The 6402-nt window shown below is 47.0% G+C and overlaps 1 pseudogene across 1 annotated transcript; it reads right to left on the bottom strand.

The window, feature by feature from the left end:
* Positions 1–401: 401 nt before the first annotated feature.
* On the bottom strand, positions 402–2305 carry LOC310862048 (broad substrate specificity ATP-binding cassette transporter ABCG2-like; annotated as a pseudogene). Its single transcript has one exon. The product of its transcript is annotated as a broad substrate specificity ATP-binding cassette transporter ABCG2-like (transcript).
* Between the last annotated feature and the right edge of the window lie 4097 nt (positions 2306–6402).

Below are 6402 nucleotides of genomic sequence, written 5' to 3'. Positions count from 1 at the left end.
AAGACTCCTTCACCTCCTATGACTCAACCTTTCAGCCAGGTTCACCCTAGATGCCTGGGATGATGTTTGGATGGCAGCTACCCTCTGAGCTTTGGCCGATCAACTCAATTCGGTAACAATAAATGTACATATATGAGGCTAAATGTTCCTCTCAAAGTGAAACGTATACGTCTACTACAGAATAAAACATTAAACGTAATCATACACATGTCATTATCCACAAAAATGCACAAGGGTGTACGTTGTTAACTTCATTGGCAGTTGTCTAGCAGTTAACCTAAAACAATGACTGTTGAATTACTTTGTCATGATACGTGACCTATTGCTGACTCTCTCTCTCTCCTTCTCTGCTATCTCAATGAAGAGGAACATGATCTGTATTCTGTACCATAGACATGCTTTTATGTAAACTTCTTGATGAAGCGTAGTTTCAGGTCGGCGATGGCGGGGTAGAAGACAGCCATGATAATCAGAGCCATGTGATTCTTCCACAGAGCCCAATCCGTGTATTCTACTCCTAGATACTCCAGGTACTGTTCGCCTGTGCACATTAGGCCAGCTAGGCTAACATTGCAGTTGGTGGAGACATCGGACATGGTGGTATTGGGCATGACAAGGTCATCGCAAAACTTCAAACCCACAAACTCGTTGATTTTAAGGGCGGCCAGACCATAGCGATTAATGCTGAAGTATACTTGGCCCAGGCCAGCCAGTACTCGACTGTGGGCAGGTTCACCAGCAGACCAGAGAAGATCATCATGAAGGCGAACACGATGGTCATCAAGATGTTCGCTAAAGTGACCGTGTTCAGGTCCGCTGATATGGCCATGGTCATCGCCGTGGTGGTGTACACCACTAGAGCCACTGTCAGCGTGAAGGTGACGAAGGCAGAAGCCGTGTCTTTCAAACCGATCATGTAGTAGGCGATGATACTGAAGATGACGGTGGGGACGGTGCGCAATATGATGATGTCGGCGAGGATCTTTGTCAGGAAGTAAACGGACACTCTGTAGTAGCCACTGATGTATTCGTGCATGAAGAACTTTCGCTCTGTGATGAATAGCTCTGCTGCGGACACGGTGCTGAAACACTGGTAGGTGGAGATGAAGAAGAGGACTCCCATCCTGTTCTGGATCCCGCTCTGGTCGTCTTTGACCTCGAAGAAGGTAGCGCCCACGATCAAAGCCAGGATGATGTTCACTATCAGCTGAGCCACTGAGTTCTGTGGATTCAGCACGAGATCCCATAAGGTTCTCCTGAACACCCAGTGGAACTGGTGAACGAAGGAGGTGTTGTAGGTGATGACGTGGGACCTTGGCGGGGCGATTAACTCTTTACCGTTGGTGATGCGCTCCAGCTCGGCCTGCATGTCCCTATAGTTGCTACTGTTCCTCTACTCCTCCGACAGGCACTCTTCGATGCTCTTTACTGGGCTGCTCAACTCCTCGATGTCCAGCTCTTCAGAGCCCGGCATCTTGGTGACGGCGGTAGCGTCTCCGTTGATGATATCCAGGAATCTGCCGGGTTGTTGTGAGGTTCACAGGCATAGCCAATGTTGCTGAAGTAGTCCAGAGCATTCGGTGCAGGCCCGTGGTACACCATTCGGCCGCCAACCAGCAAGGTCAGGGTGTCAAAAAGTCTGTAGATGGAGTATCGCGGTTGGTGGATGGTCATGATGACGGTATGTCCGTGGCTGGCCTTCTTCTTCAGCAGCAGCAGCACGGAGTTGGCCGTGCTGGTGTCCAGGCCCGTGGTGGGTTCGTCTAGGAAGAGAACGGAGGGGTCCATGATGAGCTCCATGCCTCTTCTCGCCGCCCGAGATCCCCCGTTTCATCTGCGAGCCCACCTTGGAGTCGGCCACCTTGGCGAGTCCCAGCTCCTTGATCAGGTGATTGACGCAAGCCTCTTTCTCGCCCTGAGGCACCGAGCTGGGGATGCGCAGCGCCGCCGAGAAGCGGAGGTTCTCGTGCACCGTCTGCCTGCCCATCACCAGGTCGTCCTGAATCACGTAGCCCGAGAGACACTTGAAGTTGGGAGGCTGCGGCGCCCCGTCCACCAGAAACTCCTCAGAGAGACCTGCCGGGTCCTTCCTCGCGGCGAGGATATCGAGGAAGGATGGCTTCCCGTCGGTCCGAGGATGGCATTCAGACCGGGTCTCATGATTCCGTTGACGTCTGTCAGTATTTGCCTGTGTGTGGTCTTCATCTTGCAGAGGACGCCCGGACTTGAGCCCCACTTTTTACTGGATGTTATGAAAGCTCAAAGTGGAGCCAGACGGCTGCCTGGGAATCTCGACAACTGTCATGACCTTTTGTCAGCTGAGCACTCCGATTTATATAGAGACTTACAGACAACTCGGTGGATGGGTTCAAGTTCACCACCATTTATATTCTTTTCTATATTCTATTTTATATTCTTCACGTACTGTATGTCGTAGATATGATATATCAGACAACTGACATCACAGGGTATAAGGCACACGATGTCCAAGATCCACATGGGAGCCAGTCTGTTCTCATGTGGATCCTTTTTTTTCTGACGGAAGTAAGTGAAAACGGTTGGTGTCGCCTCTGCATGCCGGTAGCGCAGAGAGAGAGGGTGGGGGGGAAGAGAGACACACACACAGAAACAACATTCAAATGTCAGTAAAGGAAACGTTTCTTCCTGCTCGTGCTGTGTGGGGATTTAGGACGGTTGATGCTACTTTGTCACTGTATGGAATAATGTATGAGGTTAATTCTGGAGGGCATCATGCGGCTCTAAGAGCTACGACAAGGAGGATAACATTCCTGCATGCTCTTGGAATGCACGGAACCTTCCATTAACATCACGTTATAAGTGGTGGTGTTCATTTGGCTTGGAGATGAGATTATGTGTTGGATTTTTTTTGGTGCATATATATATATAATATGCAAAACCAATTGTAAACCGTAACTATGCGTATACTCTGCCCTCTCTCTCACCGTCCTGCGGTAAGACTTGGAACACGGTGTTAAACAGCTCATCCCTGTGAGCATTAATATTTACATATTAACATTATATTTAATGTGTAGACCCCCAGTCTGAGGGGTCCTTGAGAGCCCCCCCCACCACGACCCCCAGCAGCGGCAGCTCGACCCCCTGCCTCGCCTGCTTCCAGCCTGGGTAGACGGATGTGTGTTTGTTCACTGGCAGACAGATGTCATCTGAATCACCCTCCATCCCTCACAGAGTGGCAGCCTGCTGTGCCTTCGCACAGCAGCCAAGCAGTAATGGCTGTGTGTGTGTGTGTGTGTGTGTGTGTGTGTGTGTGTGTGTGTGTGTGTGTGTGTGTGTGTGTGTGTGTGTGTGTGTGTGTGTGTGTGTGTGTGTGTGTGTGTGTGTGTGTGTGTGTGTGTGTGTGCGTGCGTGCGCATCCATCTATAATGGGTGCATTGGTGGTACAGTACGTACAGTAAAGTATGCATGTTAATTCCTCATCATCGGAACGCATACATTAGCCGCATCATGTGTTTGGCGAGTTCCACCGCATGGCCGTCAGACAGACGTAGAAGGAGGAGACGGGGGACGGGGGATGGGGGGAGCTAAATGGACAGTGATGGTGGAGGGATGGCATGGACGGGTGGGTGGGCGGGGGGGGGGGGTACAGAGTCCCACCATATGCTGCTCCGGCCTCCGTCTGGCTGGGCAGGCTCTGGCATCCCCCTCCCCCTCCCAGCACGGCTCCTAGCAAAGCCATAGGCGTAACATGCCTCCACTCCCTTTTTACAGTATATGGCATCGACATGTATATACATGCGTGAATGTGTGCGTGCCTTGCGTGCATGCACGTCTTCAAGTGTAAAGTGTATAAGTGAAGCAAGTGTGTGCAGTGTGACTGAATTAAGCAGGGGATGGGGAGATTGTTGAAAAGGTTAATCGAGCTATAATCGGTTTAATAGAATTATTTGTATTTGATGATATATTTATTTATTTAGGGAGGGGGGTAGTTGTTGTCAGTGAAAGTTGTAGAAGTGCATAATGATGTGTTAACATCATTGACTGACTTCCATACAATTGTGTGTCATTTCAGCTTCGTATTGAATTATTTGTCCCCCATTCAATGTTCCAATGAATCTATGCACACACAATACACATACATAAAACAAATTTGTACATGTCTTTAGATACAGTGTAGCATAATTAAGTTCAAACAGTGCAAAGTCCAATAGTGCTGCAACAGTTGATTATTAGAGTGGTGCAACTATACTTTTTATTGTTATCGTTACTGTACTGTGCACTGTACTGTAGTGTATTGTACTTAGTTGTACTGTCACTGTACTGTACTGTCACACCCGAAATCATGCAATGGCTGCTAAAAACTCAGCTTCCCATCATGCCAACTGTTGGTACTCAAAACAGACAGACAGACAGACAGATGGACAGACATAGGGACACACATTGCTGTTCCTTGGAGTGGCTGCACCACTCAAAAACAAGTAATTGATACATACAGCATATACTATACTATAATACTATACATACAGCTTTTGTCCCCACAAAATGTCTGCAACACAAACATTAAATACCATTGACAATGAAGGGAGAATTGACGTCGTCTTGTCCCCACACGTCTCATATTTGCCATCGTAAATGAAAGGAGAAATTAGGTCAAATGTCTGCCAAATATGACGTAAATTTGTGGCAACAGGCATTCTGATTGGCCAGTATGAGATGATTCATGATGATGTACGACGATAAGAGTGCATCTCACTTCACACAGGTGTGATTTTTGATCAATATAATTACTAAGAGCCCTGCATCTCCGGTTATCCCAAATAGGATCCCTTCCCTTATCCACCCAAACAACTTCACCTGTAACATGGGGGAGTCACTGACTGCAGTCACTGACTGTGTCCTATCCCTTCTTCCTGGCCCGGCTTTGCCAAAATACTGGCTGACCGAAGGAGAGGCAAATGCTCTTTTTCTTCCTCATTTCATCCCTCTGGAGTTCTATCTCCTGCACCACAAAGGCTCTTTGATATCCTCCAGGAGGATGTTAGAGAGGAAGCCTTTTATGATAAGCCAAGCTGTGTCAACCCTGACAGCTGCAGCGCAACATGTACTGCAGCGTTGTTTTCGTCGGCTAAAACTTAAGACGAAAAATGTCCGTTGACTGCCTTTTTTTTTTGCACTGACGAAAACTAAATGGAAACTATGATGACTAAAAGTAAGACTAAATATATTGACAATTTCTTCAACAAATAAAAACTAGACTAAAATGTGAAGGGACTAGTGGACAACATATCCAGACACAAGTCATTTTACACTTGCTTGCATGCTGAAAATAGCATATCTACATGCGTTGTGCTGTGACACGTTGTGAGCTTGTAGATCGGCTATTTTCAGCAAGTGTAAAATCAGCCATTACGACACCATCAAGGTCCGCCAAAATACATTTTAGTCGACTAAATCAACTGTAGATATTATGACGACTAAAACTAGACTAACAGTACTAAAACATTTCAGATTACTAAAATGTGACTAAAACTAAATTTTAAAAAGTTTAGTTCCGCTTATCCGGAATCGGTTTGTGGGGGTAACAGTCCCAACAGAGATTTCCAGTGTTCCCTCTCCAGAGCAACATAATCCACTGCCAGGGGGTCTGTTAAACCCAGTGGGACGTACATAGAGATGCTAGATGCCCGAACCACCTAAGCTGGCTCCTTTAATGCTAGTGTTAAAGCGTAGGACTATCGGTTCTACTCTCTCTCGCATGATTGAACTTCTCCAGCCACCCGTCTGAGAAAACTCATTCCGGGTACTTGTACCCACGACCTTATTAATTTGGTCATGACCCAGTCTTATTTGTGTATCCCAAAGGTCAAATTAGCCTTCGTGAATTTGACGGATAAACAATTACCTCAAGAACACTTATCACTTATTTGCCAATATCTCATTTGGCTGACAAGTTGAAAAACTTTTAAATCCATTATCGGCCATTGTTGTTCCTTTAGTTACTGCACTTGGGCTTTGTAGGCAGCATGGATGACAGGGAAGCACCATAGGAAGCACAGGGAAGCACCATAGGAAGGACCATAGTCCGTAGTGTATTTCAAGAGCACTAATGGCCCTTGCAATGAATGCTAGGAATAGTTTCTGGCAGATATTTTTATCAGCTATATTGCCTTTTCCTGGTGGTTCCTCCTGCTGTAGGCCTGGAGTACTGCCACACTTTCATTGTTCCCTCCGATCTCTTTACCACTCCAGCATGGGACAGTGCCCACTTTTAGTTTTTAGCTAATCCTGTTCAACTTCCCCTCCTTAATTACCTGACCCAGAATAGTGTGCTGACCGTGCATAATGTTTTCCACCTCAATGTAAACTATTGTTCTTTACAGCCCTCCTTCCTCTACAATCAGAAGCAACATGTCCATACTCTGA

Source organism: Protomyctophum parallelum, assembly GCF_964188405.1.
Source record: "Protomyctophum parallelum genome assembly, chromosome: 7".
Classification (NCBI taxonomy): Eukaryota; Metazoa; Chordata; class Actinopteri; order Myctophiformes; family Myctophidae; genus Protomyctophum; species Protomyctophum parallelum.
This window is presented reverse-complemented; position numbering and strand designations above follow the sequence as displayed.